Source organism: Crinia signifera, chromosome 6, assembly GCF_055691185.1.
Source record: "Crinia signifera chromosome 6, ASM5569118v1, whole genome shotgun sequence".
NCBI lineage: Eukaryota > Metazoa > Chordata > Amphibia > Anura > Myobatrachidae > Crinia > Crinia signifera.
This window is the reverse complement of record NC_139222.1, coordinates 252,165,179-252,183,684: the sequence shown is the minus strand read 5'-3', so window position 1 is coordinate 252,183,684 and position 18,506 is coordinate 252,165,179. Positions and strand designations below refer to the sequence as shown.

Here is an 18,506-nt window from a genome sequence, read left to right as displayed (position 1 = left end):
TTGCAATTAAGTGCATGAGCCGGGTATGGGTCATTGGGTTGACCAATATTAAGTTGACTTGCATTGGGTTTACCACTGAATGGATTAGATCGACACAATAGGTCAATGCGACTAAGATCAACATGTTTGGAAGATCAACAGAAGCATTAGGTCGACAGTAGCTAGATCGACAGTCGGCTGCTCCTAAGTTCCTATGTGCTATGACCTTAGCAACATCTTTGTAGGTGCTCGAGCACCACTAGTCTTGGCATGGACCTTATAAAGCATCTGCAGATCTGCCTCTCGATAGCGCTCAATCAGGTCATAGAGAACGAAGTATAAACAGAATAAATAGATTAATGGTATACTTATGATGTCTTTATGCGCTTTGGCATAGGCAGCAATCCTTGCTTTAATACAAGCATGCACTCTGCTCTTCTGCATACCATGTATAAGATTCTACCAATAAGTCTACCTGTATGCGAAAAACACATATTCCAAATAACCGTTAATGCCCCCCAAGTATGAGCCTACACACTCACCCATGCCTGCTCTGTACACCTATCCTGGTGATTGCGAGGAGGGCCTTACTACCTCTATGACTGACTATTATTTCCAAGTTTTGTATTAGCAAACGCTTGTAAATGAAACCGGACTTGCTGCTATAAGAAAAGTTAATAATACTAATGATGATGATGATGATGATAATAATAATAATTCTAATAATACTAATATCATTAGCACATATGGCTACTCTATATGAAGAAATAGTTGCTTCAATTCATTTATGAAAAACTCTTGACTCTAAAACTCTAACTAAATAATTCTTCGATTTTGATGACACATTTATTTCCTCTGTTATTTATTTGTGATTTTTAAAACATTTGTTGTCCAGTTTGTTTATGGCAATGGATGCATCACTGTGGGAAGGACTAGATATTCTCTTTTTTGCTGGGGAAACATAAAGAGGGGGGGGGGGGGGGCTAAGGAAGAAAGCAGGATGATGTGGCCAGGGTGAGGTTAGTGGGGGAAGGGGAGGAATTTTGTTCCAACTACTGAAAGTTCTACCACACATGCTGGGGTTTTGCAGTAATACTAAACAGTGTGGTAAACTTGCTTATGGTGTACGATAATGCAAATGATTCCTATCTTATCTGCATTATTGCATATGTCTGATATTCCCCAGCCTGACCAATGACTTGCCCTGATTTATATTATATATTACCCTAGACCATAAAATTAACAAGAAAAATCTTATTCCTCCAGACAATCTCACAGACTCTCAAATTGCACCAACTGCTCCATAGTAATGTCCTCTATGATGAGCAACTGGCTGTTATCACACGTGATGGGCTGAGTGATAGGGGGGGTGGGGCAGGATGATGTTGCCAGTGTGGGGGTTAGTGGGGGGAGGGAGGCATTTTGGGCCATCTATTCAAAGTGCCACCACAAATACTGGAATTTTGCAGTAATACTGACTGGTGTGATAGACTTTTACACTGTACCATAACAGAAAGAATGCAAATATTTTCTGAAGCATTAGTGCTTATGTCTGCTACTCCACAGCTTGGCCAATGACATGCAATGTATTGGGAATTTATGCTAAAGAAAAACTTCCGACTATAAACTAACAAGGACATTTTATTCCTGCGGACAGCCTCACAGGCACCCAAACTGCCTCGGCTGCTGTCTAGCAAAGCGTATGGGTCATTGGGTTGACACATACAGTATGTCAACAGGCAAATTTAGAGGAAAGAGTTCCAGCTATCCAACAAAGTCTTTGTTTTAGTTATCATTTAATCGGGTGCGAATTGTGGTAAAAATCACACTTTTTGCAGTGAAAATCGCAAATTTTGACCTGTCGATTTTTTCTCACACTTCAATTCACATCGAGATGATTTTCCATTAGAAAGTATACAACTCACAAATGTAATGCTATTTTTGGTAAACGCTACCAAAAATAAAAAATTGACCAGGTTCTGCCGAATTTGTCAGAACTGTGCACAGATCATTGAGATCTGAGAATAGTTCTGTTTTAAAAAATGGTTAAAAGTTAAAATAAGATAAAAATTGGCGTGGGGTCCTCCATCCTGAGCATAACCAGCCCAGGGCTCATTGAGGCAGACCTGGTTCCAAAAATTCAGGGGACAAAAAAGCGTATGGGTCCCTTCTATTTCTGAAACCAGCCCCAGACTCTTGGACCGGTCCTGATTCCAAAAATACGGGGGTACAAAAAAACCTGGGAAATTTGGAACCAGCCCCAAGCTCTAACAGCCTGCGGTGTCATGCCAAAGCATGGGCTGTCCCTGGAGTCCCTAGGCAGTGGACTAATACTGTATCAGATACTGATCCTGTACTGCCTGATGACGGGTCCAATAAAGGGGCCCAAAACATTGTAATCACAATCCTGAGCCTGTGAGTCTTATTTGTGAGTACCCGGTTATTGTCTTCTACATATCCCCTTGTCCCTTGCACCACGCTGTTGAACTGTAGTAATAGCAAACGGATCACTGTTCAACAGTTTAATACATTTTTAAAAGACAGAATATAATAAAAACACTTTTTCATCTGTGTGAAGTCATTAATTCAGTTCGATAAATGCAAGGAAAAACCCAACGTGTTTAGTCAAAAACGACTTCCTCAGGGGTAACTTTCTGTAGGCAAATTATCCGTGAATACAAATGTTTACTCCAGATGTCAAATTTTCTGACACAATGTAAAAGGTGTATGAATGGATCCTTTGGAGATCCTAATATTGATGCACAACAGCATCAATTCCCATATGAGTCCCTTTTTTTTTAAAAACAAGTCCTGAGAGGATTCTTTCAAACAGATTCCTCAAAGTAAACTCTCAGCAGGCATATAGTAGACCAAACTGCAGGTCTACTATATGCATCACTATTATTACCAATCTAAGCATTAAATGAAGTCCAGGGGTACATGTGTAACTGAACAGTACCCATTGTTATGTGGCATAACCCACAAGACACCTTAGAAACATAAGGACACATACCATAAAATGGTTGGGAGAGGGCAATGGTGTGTAACATGCAGCAAGCCTGGACAATCATCACTACTTTTGCTGGGTGGTAAAGCAGTATACTTGATGACCTGTCCAAACACCTGAAATGACTATTTAGCACCCCGAAGGTGTGTTCCACGACATTGTGGGTGGCAACGTGTGCATCGTTATAGCGGTGCTGTGCAGGGCCTTCCGGAGAATGCAGAGGTGTCATAAGCCACGGAAGACACCCATATACTGAGTCACCTTCACAGAAAAGATGAGGTCAGCACAGTATATGGTAACATATGTGCATTGGTCTTACATGAGCAAGGGGGACAACACCAATATGCAAATAATTCTGGTAATGGAGAGAGACTGATTGCACCTATATATTTCACATATCAGAAGAGAGTACACACTAAAGATCCACTGTATATTTTCTAAAACATGCACTATAGTACAGGATATACTTACTGTTAATAATTAGTCGTTTTACAAACAAGCATACCCATATTTTAGGCAGATTGTCTGCAGCTTTGAAAGGTATTGAGGGTTTAATTCAGCTGTGGGTTCAGTTTACACACTTTTGGGACACTACACAGGAGTGTAAGAATTGTTTAGTATGTAAATGAACACATTGGAGCACTATACATATTTCACACACATTTCTATATTTTAAAATGTAATTACTCAGTAGCCAGCCCTCCGGCATTTGGTGGTCCTGGAATAGGTCCCAGAGGTCTGAGTGACAGGCGTCATGGCAGTTCTCTGGGTATTTGCGACCACACTGAGGATTTTTAGGTTAGCATCACATACTACCTGCACGTTCAGAGAGTGACTCCCACGCCTGTTGACATAGACATGTCCCCTCACGTGCGGTGCCCGAAGCCGAATGTGGGTGCAATCTATGGCTCCCAGCATGTTTGGAAATGCTGAGAGCCTATAGAAAGCCACCTTAAGGTCCTGCCACTCGGACTCACAACGTGGGAATTTGATATATGTATGCCACAACTTCTTGAAAGCAAGTAACACTTGAGTGAAATGCTTAGAGAAAGTGGCTTGTGAGACCCCCAATGACCATGAGGTCACAGACTGAGTGGAGTCTGTTGCCAAGAAGTAGAGGGCACACATTAATTTCTGCAGCCCAGACACTGCATAGTTGGCACCCCCATAAGGGTCCAAATTAACTCTCACCTGCTCATATAAGTTCAACAGGTTATTGCAGTTCAGCCTAAACATCCCCACAACCTGTTGATCAGAGAGGGAGTCCAGGTACAGCCTAGCACGATACATATGTGAAGCACGCAGTACTTAGGGTACCTGGATCTCCCTCCTCCTGCGCAGCTCCTCCAAACATTCAAAATCACAACGAGCCAACTCCTCACCACTCTGCACAATCTCCATCTCTGAAACCCTCACAGGTGTCCTTAATGATGTTGGGGTATATGTAGGGGAGTTTATGAGTAAAAATGAGGACACCTGTGTGAAAATTAACCGTTTCTGCACTTGACCAAAGTTGCTTCAGGGTCAATTCGCCCATCAGGTCCTGGTCTGAAACATTGACGATTTTTAGGCACTTTTGAAATGCGAATTCCATTTGCGCATTCCATTAAATAAGCGATTTGTATACTTTTGCATGGGAAAACAACTGGATGCGATAAAAAAGGGTTTCTGGTTGCACGGAAACCTCCTCCTCTTGGCAAGTGTCTAAAATCATGACAATAGCACTGGTATATAATATGATTATTAGAAATGCTGCCACATTATGCAGTGTAAGGGACAGAGCAGAGCTGCTGCACATGCCCAGTGTACCAGTTTCTTCTACCACATTTACTGTATGTGAGCATCTGAGCCCTCAAACATCGTATAAAAAGACCAATTTTTGGGGCTGTTACCCCTCCCCCAGACTCCCGTGCTTAGTCTAATATGCTGCAGAGTTGGAGATTTTGGATTACATTTGGAAATCCCCCTCTAAAAATCCTGCGTTTGCCACTGATAGGGTACAGATTCAATCCATTAACATAGGTAATAACATTACTTTCAAATGGATTGCACATAATTTCTTAATTTTCCAAGTCCCGACTCTACTCAATGATCAGTCTCTGCGCCTCCCTCCTAGCTGGAAATGTAGTCAAGCAAGAGAGCAGGTTCAGTAGCTGCATTAGTAGACATTCTCTTTTTTGTCAAACAGGCTGATTTCCAGAATTATACACATTTGATCAGTAGGATAATGTAATGGTTAGCATTACTGCCTCACAGCGCTGAGGTCATGGGTTTAATTCACAGATTCGCCTTTACTGTATGGAGTTTGTATATGTTCCCTATGCTTGGGTGGGTTTCTGTGTGTACTCTGGTTTCCTCAGACAATCCCAAATATATTAGTAGTCTAAAGAAAATGTATGCTAAAGAGTGTACATGGGCAAACTAGATGGTCCAAGTGGTTCTTATCTGCTAACAAATTCTATGTACAACTAAGCTGATCATCCACTCATTGGTCATCTCACAGCTCTACTACTGCAATGTTCTCCTCACCGGCCTCGCTCAATCCCAACTGACTCCTCTCCAATCTGTCCTCCAGCCAGGCTTATCTTCCTCTCCCGCCACTCTAATTCTGCCACTCCTCTTCAACAAAATCTGCACTGGCTTCCATTCCCCTACAGAATCCTCTTCAAACACCTCACACTCACATACAGGGCCATCTCTAATTCCATTGCTCCATATATCTCTAACCTCATCTCCATTCATACACCCTCCCGCCCTCTACGGTCGGCTGACGACTGTCGTCTCTCCTCCACCCTGATCACTGCTTCCCATGCTAGGGTACAGGACTTTGCGCGTGCTGCACCCCTTCAGTGGAACGCACTCCCTCGCACCATTAGACTCTCCCCGACCTTGCAAAGCTTCAAACGGGCACTGAAAACTCACCTATACATCAAAGCGTACCCGTCCACTGCATAAACCAGCTGGTTCTCCGACCCCTTGCATGTTTACATCCTGCTATCTAACCACCACCCACTCGCTTGCACCTCTTGTAATCTGTCTGTCTCCCCTTCCTACTAGATTGTAAGCTCCTCCGAGTAGGGTCCTCTTCCCTCCTGTTGTCAAAGCCCACTTCTCTTCACATTTCACTCACAGCTCTCCTATAGTCAAACACTCAGTGACCATCTTCGTCCGCATACTCATCTCCATCATTGGCCTCAAGCCTCTAGTAGTATGTTTATTGAGTCCTCACTACTTACATTTAAGCTGTAATGTGTATTGAACTGTGGCGCTCTTTATTTGTACTGTATTTTTGTTATTTATTCAATGTTATGCCAAGCTTTGTCTCCCTGTATTGTTCCTTTGTACGGCGCTGCGAAACACTTGTGGCGCCTTATAAATAAAATTATAATAATAAAAAATAATATGGGGAATGGGTGCGGGGTTGCTGGGGGGCAGAGTGCGTGTGAAAGATTAGTAAGTTTAAGTAAGTGTTATTTACATAGTTAGATTACGTAAGTTTTACTTACATAGCGCTCTATCTCCAACATGACTCAAAGCGCATTACAGACATTAAAACATGATCAGAATACATTGGATTTGGGTAGTACAGCAATATATAAATCACATAGACATCAAAGAAAGCCTTGAGAGCACATTAGGCACAATGTAGTGTTGGTGCAGGCATTTTGGGATAGTAACTTCCACGGGTTGTGTATTCCACCCTAACAAGGTGAGGCAGCCATCTTAGGCACACTGTGTATGATTACCCTGGGTGGAATAGCTTGCCCCTAGAAGAAATGACACAAAACAAAGTGATTGCTGTGTAGAGTAGGGTCCCAATAAGACAGTCAGTCCATGTACATTTTATCCCATCCCCAAGTATACTAGGTGAGGCAGTCATGTTGGACACACTACAGAGATTACACTGTGGGAGGTGAGCCATATAAGGAGGCCCCAATGCAGATATACGAAAGCGGGTGCTTGTGTAGTAGTGTAATATACAGTGTATGGAAATATACTGCCTTCAGAGGAACCATCCGAGCGAGGCAACCAGCTAGGGTGCTCTGCGCAGGTCACTGCTGGCAGGGTGCGCAACGTGTGGAGGCATTTATTACAAGAATAGCACACTGTGAGGTAGAAATACACTGGGCGGTATTCAATGTGGATTTTGGCGATGTGCCGCAAATCCTGTTTAGGATTCGCTGCGCATTCGCCACTGGTCGCCGCGTTCCGGAGCCTCGCCGGCTCCGGTATTCAACGAATCAGGGGCTCGCTGCCCGTGACGGGCGAATTTGATCTCCTGCGGCAAACGCCACAGAGAGCCTGAGGACGGTGGCAGGCAGGGAGATGGAAGTCTCCCTGCCTGCCCCAGAACGTTTGTGGGGGGAGGTGGACTCCCCGGGTGCCAGGCGGCACAGGCTGCCCCCCGGGGACCACGTATATTCACTACACCCGATATATGAATATCTAATGAGCGGCTCGGCTCCGGCCCCCTGCTGGCTGCTCTGTGTAAAAAAAAAATATTTTTTTTTATTAAATATATATTCATGTGCTTATAGCACATGAATAAAAATAGCATGCCCCTCCTCAGAATAAAATTCCAGATTTTTTGACACCAATTGTAAAAAACAAAACACTTTATTTTAAAAGTTCACATTCCACTTCACCATAAAAAGATAACAATTGCTACTCGGTGAATCATGGCGAAAAAAACCTTGAAATGTATTCGCCATCTGGTCATTGAATAGGGTGATTCACCGTTTTAGTCAGAAATTCGCCTTACAGCACAAAATCGCCATAAAAACCTGGCGAATCAGCCTCATTGAATACCGCCCACTGTTGGAGGGGGGGAATACATGATAAAAACAACTTTACAGGGGACCACGAAAGGTAGATTATTTGGGAATCATTATTTTGATAAAGTCTGTCCTGCTCTCATGGGAATAAGTACTGGTGGGAGTGAGAAAGTGGGGAGCACATTCAAGTACACTGAAAGTGTTGCTACTTAGGCTGGCCCTGGTACTTTCCCTCACAGCTTCCTGCTCACCTGAGGGGTTGGCCTGGAAAAAGTCCTGGTGTTGTCATACGTAGGGATAGTGGGCCTGGTCCAAGTGGTTTCATGGTAAAGGTGAGGAGAGGCAACATAATGATCTTGAGGTTTGTGGCTGTAATGCAGTCTTCCTGTAGTAATATTGGTTTATTGTTTGCCTGTTTTCCTTTGGTTTAATGCCAGTATAATGCTGCTATTGACTTTAAGTTGACCCTTCATAAACTAGACCAGAGTTCTCAAACTCGGTCCTCAGGACCCCACACAGTTCACGTTTTCCAGGTCACCCGGCAGGTGCACAGGTGCATTTATTACTCATTGACATAGTTAAAAATATCCACAGGTGGAGTTAATTTTTTCACTTCTTTGATTCTGTGAGGAGACCTGCAAAACATGTGGGGTCTTGAGGACCGGTTTTGAGAACCTGTGAACTAGACACACTAGCGTCCAAACCTATAGTGATTAAATAAGGTTAAAAAAAACACGTGTCCATCCTGAATACTACTCCATCCTGAATACTACCCCACCCAGTAAACCTCCACCTCCAGCAAAAAGGTGTTAATTAGATCTAACAAATGCAAGTCAGTAACATTATCCCTGTAGTTCAATGTCCTTCATATAGCACAGACATAAAACCCCAATAACGTTTTTTTACGGTTTGACCTATGCAATGGAATCACTACAACGATATAAGAACACAGTTTTGCAAAATTATCTAATATAGTATCAGTACAAACAGCTGCGATAGTCTGCAGTAGTATTCTGAATAGGGTTACCCAATATAATATTGTGATGTCTAAGGTCCTGCTGGGAGGGGGAGTCAGCCACAGAAGCAAAAGCGACGGCTTTCAAACAACTCATTCAAACTTGCAAGAGAGGAGAGGTGCCTGGCGGCCGATGACTCCCAGAGTTACGACTCTGCTCATATAGAATATTATTATTATATTTTATTTCTAAGGCACCACATGTGGTTCGCAGCGCCGTACATATAGCACATATTAGAACAATAGAGAATACACAGGATTAAACAGAACAGTAATTGAAGAACTAAAGCAGAGCACAGGTAACATAAAGCAGCACAAGTCTTAGTACACAATAAAGCTAAGATGTAGGAAAGCAGAGGAGTTGCCCGCATGCTACCAGGGGCTAGGTTGTCATTGGTAGAGATGAATGAACACAGGTGAGAAGAGATTCGGTTATAGATGATAGGTGATTAAGCTGTAATTGAATGCAAGAAGAGGGCTGTGAGAACAGGATGGAAGAGGGCCCTGCTCCAAGGAGCTTACAGTCTAGAGCAGTGGTTCCCAACCTTTTTTCTCCCCCGTACCCCTTGATTAGGCTTTTTATTGATAAGTACCCCCTCCTCTCATTTTTAAATATGGACAGTACTTAGCGGTATGCGGATCCTTATGCATGTCCTTATATTAAGGAGGTGCGGAGGACTAGTATACAGCAAGGAATCATGCCCTTCTGTGTCTAGACACTGGTTGTGTATTATCTCGCTAACACCGGTAGGATTAATGCCTCTGCTTCCTCCACCTTTGTCAGTGCTGGGCAGATGACTGCTGATGTCTGAGGGCAGCATGGGAAGCTCCCAGTGGATTGCTGGTCAGGAATATGACACAACATGGTTTGTCTCCATGGCAAGGGGTCTTCTTCGGCCATCAAAAGACCTTTTCATCGTCCGCCATTACCAATATTATTTTCAAGTACCCCCAACTGGTCTGCAGAGTACCCCCAGGGGTACTAGTACCCCAGGTTGTGAACCACTCTTCTAGAGTAAATATTACTACCAACAGAGTGGTGATAATGAATAAAATATACTTTTGAAAAATGAACTTAATGAGATAGTTTTAGATACTGATTTCTCTGTAATTAAACATTTGTTATAATACTAGTCGGGAGGTTGCCCTTAACAACCAATCACATTCTATTTATCATTTATCTAGCAACTTTAAAGCCTCGTACACACGGGGGAGATATATTGCTCAGCCATATATGGCTGAGCCATATATGGCTCAGCCATATATGGCTGAGCAATATATTGCTCAGTTTCTCCTTTTCATCAGCGACCAGAGATGGTCGCTGATGAAAAAGAAACTGCCGGGGGGAGCGAGCCCGGCAGTGGAAATCAGCTGGTCGTAGGAGCATGTTCCTGCGACCAGCGATCACCACAGGGGTAAAAATGGGAGCGCGCACCCGGCGATATATCGCCGGTGCACACTCCCATCGCGGGCAATATGGTCGCTCAGCGACCATATTGCCTGCGATATTACACAAAATCGCCCCCGTGTGTACGCACCTTTAGAATATAATAGTTTCAGTATAAGCTGATTGGTTGCCGAGGGCAACATTTCATTTTTTTTTTTTTTTAAACACCTTCGTAAATATTCACTTGAATGTGGACTGTTACGGATGATTTAATATTCCAATTTTATGGGACTCAATTATACTTAGACTTTGTTGGAAACCGTTTCACTACAGCAAGAGGTGGCTGCAGCATCGGAGGTGGACACAAGCAAACAATGTTTTCAGTCAGAGCCTTTTGCTTTACACAGCTAACTGCAATTAACACCTGTGAACTGTTCTACCCACTGCATGACATTAGTGCATGGGATTCTATAATGTGTGCATAGATTTATCAGTTATAGCATCACATAGTGCCGTGTTAATATCAAAGTTGCATACCTCCCAACTGTCCTGTTTTTCACGGGACCATCCCGCTTTTTTGAGACAGTCCCGCGTCCCTCCCGGGGCCGGCAGTGTCCCGCGGCAAGAGGGGGGGCAGTTAGGAGTCCCCCCAGTCTAATGATTAGACGCTGTGCGTATATTCAGTGCCGCAGACGGAGAAAACGAGGGCGTGACCTAATCGTGGCTAATTTGCATATGCTGAGCGCTCATTAGCATAGGACATGCCTCCTTTTCGGACACGCGCGGCAGAGGTCCCTAGTTTAGAAGAACAGAAGTTGGGAGGTATGAAGTTGCTATACATGATATAATAACCATGATGATTGCCATCACCTGCGGAGAAACACCTTTCTTATCAATTACCTAGCTCACCACAGGTGATGGCAATCATACATTACCAGGGAAGTCTAGGAACAGAGCATTGTGTACCTCCTGGAGAGGGTCAGGTTGGCAAGTATGTCTTAAAATTGTATTTATCTGTAAAATAGGGGCTCTCCCACTGTTGTAAAACTACAGATCCCAGCATACACTGCCACAGTTTTTGGGGTATGGATCATAGGGTTAACAGGAGGAAGGTTGACATGGGGTTAGGTCAACAGGGTCATTAAGTCCACACATACATTAGGTCGACAGTCAAAAGGTCGACATGGGGTTTTTCACTTTTTTTTATTCCGAATGTCAACACAGTCGACATGAACACTAAGAAAGTGAGCCGCTGAGCTTGCCATGCTTCGGCAGACTATTGTATTCTTCCACCATGCCCTAGTGGATGGTAGGGCATGAAATACTGCCTGTTGGCCCATGTCGACCGAATGACCCTGTCAACCTAACCCTACTGTATGTCGAACAATATCAACCTTCTTGCATGTCGACCTTTCATTGATCTACGCAATGCATGTTGACCTAGTGGCCATATACCAGTTTAGCAAAACTGTGGCAGGACATACTGAGACTTGTAGTTTCACAACAGCAGGATTAGCCACAGGTTGGTCATTCCTGATACAAACCATCTCTCTGTGACATTTATAAAGAGGAAAATACAAATGATTAGTGCATTGTGACAAACTATGTGAATTATTTTTCGTTTCTGTCAGTATTGTAAATATTAGATCAATAGTATTAGAACATAGTAAACCATTATACATGTGGTAGCACTATGTAAAAATGAACTGTTATGGGTGTGGGTTTAGTACTGTAGGTTAGCATACCTTGCAACTTTCAAAAGTACGGCAGCGGGACTCCTGTGCGAGGCTTGTCACTCCGAAAGGGGGGCCTGGCTTTTAGGGAATGCAGCATTTGTGAGCCACGCCCCCATTTTGCCTTCACTCTGTGAGCTTCTGGCCATGCCCCCAGACCCTCTGTCTGCATGAATAGATGCTGAGCGCATACGCACAGTACCTATTCCCCGCTTCTCTGATAAGCAGAGCAGTGAGTGACAGGGGAACTCCCAACTGACCCCCCCCCCATGACCCCTGGACATTGCTGCACACGGATGGGAAGGCGAGACAGTCACAAAAAAAGTGACTGTCCTGCAAAAATCAAGGCTGTTGGGAGGTATGGGTTAGCCATGTGGTATATCTGTTGTTAACCAGTTAATCACATACAAAATACCTGTAAAATGCAGTTGGCAAAAAATGATATATTCCAAAAGTTGTATTCAAAGAAGTGTTTAGAATGAGCTTTACTTTGGACAAGATTTGTTTCCAGTTCTGAAGCCATGGTGGCTGAGATATTTCCACAGATCTCAGTGCATTTTGGTCTACAGAAAAATGGCCACTGCTTGTATGACCCAGTAATAGATGCAAACTGCAAGATGAAAGTTATTTCACCTGAAAATTATGTTCTGGCTAAATTGTATTCCCACCATCAAGATTAACCCAATTGCCATTCTAATATGCAACAGTTAGTTAAATTAATGAACGATACACATTTCGGCACAAAATCTGTTCTACATCTCAGATCATACCTCCCAACATGACCCTCTCCAGGAGGGACACAATGCTCTGTTTCTGGACTTTCCTCTGAATGTATGATTGCCATCACCTGTGCTGACAGGGTAATTGATGATAAAGGTGTTTTTCAACACAGGTGATGGCAGTTATTCATTCAGAGGCAAGTCCAGAAACAGAGCATTGTTTCCCTTCTGGAAAGGGACATGTTGGGAGGTATGCAGGGGCGCATAGGTCTAGGCTTGCTGGATGGGCCAGGCAGGGGCCCTGGTCCGCCCCCCCCCTTTCCCATTCATCCCTCCCGGGCCCCCTCAGCAGCAGCAGCAGCACACACCTACAGCATGTGCTGTGCTGACAGCAGGCTCAGCATGAGTGTATCACTGACAGCTCATGCTGTCAGCACAGCACATGCTGTAGGTGTGTGCTGCTGCTGCTGCTGAGGGGGCCGGGGTGGGGTGGGAGATGTGACAATAACACTCCACCCACGACTTTAGACTGTTTTTTCCACTTTCAACATTTTGGGGGCGTAATCTAATCGCGGGAGGTGGCAGTTCGGCCACCCCCCCAAAATTTTACTGGTTCCCTGCATACCGCTCGGCTGCATGGAGGTATCATAACTCCCAACATGACCCTCTCCAGGAGGGACACTTTGCTCTGTTTCTGGACTTCCTTCTTAATATATGATTGCTGTCACCTGTTTTAAACAGGTAAATAGGTAAGAAAGGTGTTTCCACACAGGTGATAGCAATCATACATTAAGAGAGAAGTCCAGAAACAGAGCAATGTGTCCCTCCTGGAGAGGGTCATGTTGGGAGGTATGAGGTATACATCTGTTTGTGTGTTCCATGTGTGCTTGAGACATGTGGTGTACACTCCCTGCCTCTCGAAGTCTAATGGTGTGTACACACTGTCAGATGTGTCTTCAGATACTATCCACGATCCGATCAGATCGGATCGTGGATAGTATCTGAAGGCACATCCGATTTGCATACAAGTCTGACTATATAGTGCAGATCTGCACTATATAGTCATGGCAGACAAGACTTTCTGCCTTGCGATACGTGAACGCGCATCGGAATCGGATCGGGATCTGAAGGGTTAAAACCCTTGCGATCTGCATCCGATTCCGATCCGATGTTGACTATATCGTCAACATCGGAAGGCAAAAAGTACCGTGTGTACACTCCATAAGACACCCCACTGTAGAAACTATGTAAAGCAGTTTCACCGTTTACCCAAGCGGTTCATGAATGCTCTTGATTTAAAAGTCCCAAATGTCTGTTAATGTATTTTGTATCACATTTTTATTCTGCAAATATAAAGAAAACTTTGACCCCTGCAGTGAGTGCAGACTGTACTTTCTCACGTGCACTGTTGTAATGATTTCTAAAATAATTAAAATGAAAATTTTAAATCACTAGCTTTAGGAACTTTGTAGATCCTGACTATTCAAGTATATTTAACATGCATCCTCCTACTAAATGGCAGCTTTGTGCATTACAATGAATAATGCACTACTGAATCTGTCAGCCAATAAGATCACTAATTGTAGGCGTGGCATTTCCTACATAATGTATAAAGGAAAATTACTCTTTTATTGAAAGCAACAGACATTCACACTGAAAATGTTATGTTAAATGTGTATTTGGAGGTTTGGTCTATGCGAGTGGTTTATGCAGCTTTTTTCTCTTCTCTTATCTGACTTAGGGGCAGATCTATGAAGTCGTGATAAGGAAGGAGAGGTGAGCCAGAGGAGGAGTGGTCCATGGCAACCAATCAGCACATCTATAATTTGCATAATATAAAATTATGCAGAGCAGCTGATTGGTTGCCATGGGCCACTTCTCCTCTGGCTCACTTCTCCTCCCTTATGGCTGCTTCATACATCTACCCCTCAATCTTTCTTTTGATGAGCAAAGCATGCATTAAGATGTAATATTATATATTAGCCTTGTGTGTTACTGATATGTGGGCCTATGTCAAAGCATTATTATTGGAGCTTACAATGTAAATAATCAGCATACTAGGGGCATCAGAACCAGGTGATTCGTGCTTAGCAGCCAATACTCACCAGCAGTCTGTTGCTCTCTGGAAATCTGGACACAATTATGGGTGTTTACGATTTGACAATTGAGAATAATGGAAATGCAAAGAAAACTGTCACATACCAAACCAGGCACTGGAAACAAAACAGCAGAGAATTACATAATGAAAATACTGAGGTAAGGTCAAAAAAGCAACGGTCAAAAAAAACCTGTAGAAATTCAGTCAAAGTCCATAAGTCAAAAGGCCAGATGCACTAAGCTTCAAAAGTGATAAAATGGAGAGTGATAAACAGCCAGCCAATCAGCTCCTACCTGCCATGTCACAGACTGTTTGAAAATTATCAGGCAGGAGCTGATTGGCTGGCTGTTTATCACTCTCCATTTTGTCGCTTTTGAAGCTTAGTGCATCTGGCCCTGAGTCAGCACACAAGAAACAATAAAAAACAAACACTTAGAAAATAATGGGCAATACGTTCACATATGAGTAGGCATATACTTGTAATGTTACTAAATGTCACAATAGTAGTTTTTCAAATATTTTGTCCCACATGTTGACGTTGTCGACATGGACACCCTCAAAGTGTACCATGTCCCCTCGCATGGCACAATCTTTTATTCTCCCACCGCGCCGTAGTAGATGGTAGGGCATGAAATACCATCTGTGGACCCATCTGCTCAAAAAAAAATGAAAAACTCATGTTGAGGTTTTGACTGTCGACCTTGGAACCCTGTTGGCCTTAACCATGTTGACGTATTTCAGGTGTCGACCCAAGCCCTGTCAACTTTTGACCTATATAGGGTGGATCTAGTGACAGTATCCCGGTAACAACATATGTAGCATGTATAAATGACTGCAGATCGGCATGTATTATTCATTTATTATTGCATATATGGGTTTCTAATGATCTCATCAAAGGTCCTCTGTTATGCATGTGGCACATCGATTACTTTACCCATGTGTACTCCGAAATACACCCCAAGTCTCAAAGTTTCTCATCCCAGCCCTGGCTCCTACCCTTTTCTTTCATTTACCATCATATCTTGGTAACATCATGGAAAATGTACCTTTTTCCATTATTTGCCCATAAAGGTTCCTAAAACAAGTAAACAAGTGTATATTCTGATAGAGAGCCTTATCTGTTCTATAATAAAAAATAAGAATGCGCACTGCACACTCGGGGTATTCAATAGTGCCCATTATTTCCAACTTTCAAGAATAATGGGATTGGCGTGTCCGGCCGGGATTCATGCCTGCAGATCCAGCTCTTTGAAAAGCCGAATCTGCTGCTTTCATGAAAACGGACGCTACATTTTAGAGTTAGTGGCTGTTTCCATGGAAACCATGGATTCACGGATAGACATCTTTTCCGATTTTCGGATTGTTTCAGAAAATCGGAGTAAAATTAAAAAGAGTGAATAGATGGAATGTGAATTCCATCTATTTCGTGAGGAAACGGACGCTACTTTGGCAGTTTTTTTCTGTGGAATGGCAAGATTTAATACCCCCCTAACAGTCTTGGAAAGTACCACATTGCCAACATGTAATAAACTGTCTAGTCATAAAGGGCCCGATTCAGACCTGCTCAGTAGGCTGCATATATTTGCTGCCTAGCGAGCAGGTAAATGCCAAACTGCCGAACGCACACCCACCCCACCGCTCGAATCCCTGCGCTATGGTTACTCCCCATTCAATGTTTTTCCCCTTTTTTGGCACCAAATCTTGCGGTTTTCTGACTGATAATTATTCCAGGCAGGATTTACTTTTCATTTGAACACTTTTCGACAAATTGGGGGCGGGTGCTGATGTCACGTGAGGCAGGAGCACACCTGCGGTTGGTGGGGTCCGGCCAGCATTTCTATGGGCGTGACCACCGTTTTAGTGTGCACGCCCATAAAATGCCGGGTGCCCGCTAATAGCCACCACCCACTCGTGCTTGACAATCAGGCAGCGAACGCCCTGGCAAATGCTGCGAGGGTTTGCCCATGTGCATTACCGTGCATGTGCAGACCCTCACCTTACAGGACAGGGATGAATTCTGAGGACTGAATCGGCCCCAAAGGCTGGATATTAAGGTGGTAATATTTAAAATGCAACACAACCAATACGCCACAGTACTGAGTCACCCCCATAGCATATACAAGCAGATGTATACATTTCTACATCTTCTATTATAACGATTTGTAATTTCCTACTACACTGGCAAATTACAAATAGTTATAAGAGCAGATGTAACAATGTAGTCTCTTTTATTCAATTTACACTATAAGGAAATCATTAATTTATTTAAAAATCTATATTTTTTTTATTTTTTAGGGAGGCATTCAGCAATAAGTGTTTCAAAATTGAATGCCACATTTAATTTTTTTGTATATGTTTTAATCATTTGGAAGCACTGTGTTTCCAAAAGATCCCTTATATCAGGTTAAATCTTACTTGGTGAGATGTTTTGCTCCATTCACTTCCATACCCTGACTAGTGGGACACATGCCGATATTAAAGCATTTTCTAAGTGACTTTGCTTAGTTTGGCAAAGTCGCATAGAAAATGCCCCTACATCAGTGTGTGTGTAGGGGCTATAGCGACAGCCATGCACCTTATGCGCGCGTTGCTGGCCGAAATTGATGGTCAGTGACCATCAAACTTACTGGTCGCTCACCGGAGAACAATGGTGCTATCAGCTTGCTCAGCACACAGCGCTGACAACTCATGCTGTGTGTGTGTGGGCTGTCAGCACTGTGTGCTGAGCAACAGCGGTGCAGCAGTGCCTGACCTAGCATAGTTAGGAAGCCCTACACACATCGCTATGTGTGTAGGGCCCATAAGACTGTTTACTATTTACTATTTTACTGTACAATAGTAAACACTGTTTACTATTGTAAAAGCGCAACGGAGTCTGCTGCGCTATATAAGAAACTGTAAATAAATAAGACAATTTAAGACTTATCACCGTATAAGTGATGTACTATAGCTGGAACACGAATTGCTACTGTCTTACGGTACTGCGAGAAACAGGATGCCATTCAGATAGAATGTGAAAGTTGTATAGGTAGTTTCACAATTTAGTAAAAATGTAAACTTTACCTCCACTATGATTTTACATTTAAAAAAGTGTTTAATTAGTCATATAAATTACATATATATTATGTTATATAAATTACACACAATTTTGACTGTTAACACTTTGAGTGCCAAGTTAATTTGTCAAAATAGGTGTGAAAATTGTCAAGCAAACATTTTTATTCATCATAATGACCTGTAATGTTTACCTTATATAGGAAATATAACCTTTTTTTACACATTTTTTTATCTGAATTTAAATAACAAATGTGAGCGACGCTGGCATTCTTAGCTGATATTTTGTACATCTCTTACAGAGATGACGGTATTTTTAGTGTATGTTTTGCGCATCTCTCACAGTTGGCAATCAAAGGGTTAAGTATCACATTTGGTTATTGAAGTAATATTTTATTTTTAATTCAGTCATATATCTTTTTTGCTAATACCCCTTTTAGCCTGCCAAATCAACCCAGGTTATTGCTGTGTTAATCTGGGTTGATCTGCGATCTGAAAGTGTCACCGTGCCATTTCCCTGTGGAGCAAACCATGGTCACAAGCAGGGTTGAACCCAACACTGGTCTGGGTCGAGGTTCAGTGTGAACTGGTAACCCAGGTCGAGCAACCCGGATGCCGTTCACACTATCGGGGGGGCAGTGCTTGGAGACATCATCAGCTTCAAGAGTTGCCTTCTCCCCCAACCCCGATGATGCCCTGCTTCTCCACTTCCGTGTGACCTCAGCGACTCGGCAATGAG

General features: G+C 43.0%; 1 long non-coding RNA gene across 2 annotated transcripts in view; it reads right to left on the bottom strand.

Annotated features, from left to right (window-relative positions):
• The window catches only part of LOC146009198 (uncharacterized), an 83,920-nt gene that overhangs the window by 57,987 nt on the left and 7,427 nt on the right, over positions 1-18,506 (bottom strand). Inside the window, exons 2-3 of one of the 2 annotated variants that reach the window (XR_014444623.1) lie at positions 14,721-14,828; positions 8,024-8,146 (exon numbers count right to left, since the gene is read on the bottom strand). This is a non-coding gene — a long non-coding RNA (uncharacterized LOC146009198). Of the gene's footprint in view, positions 1-8,023; positions 8,147-14,720; positions 14,829-18,506 lie in introns of those variants that run through there. The other variant, XR_014444622.1, reaches the window with a different exon arrangement.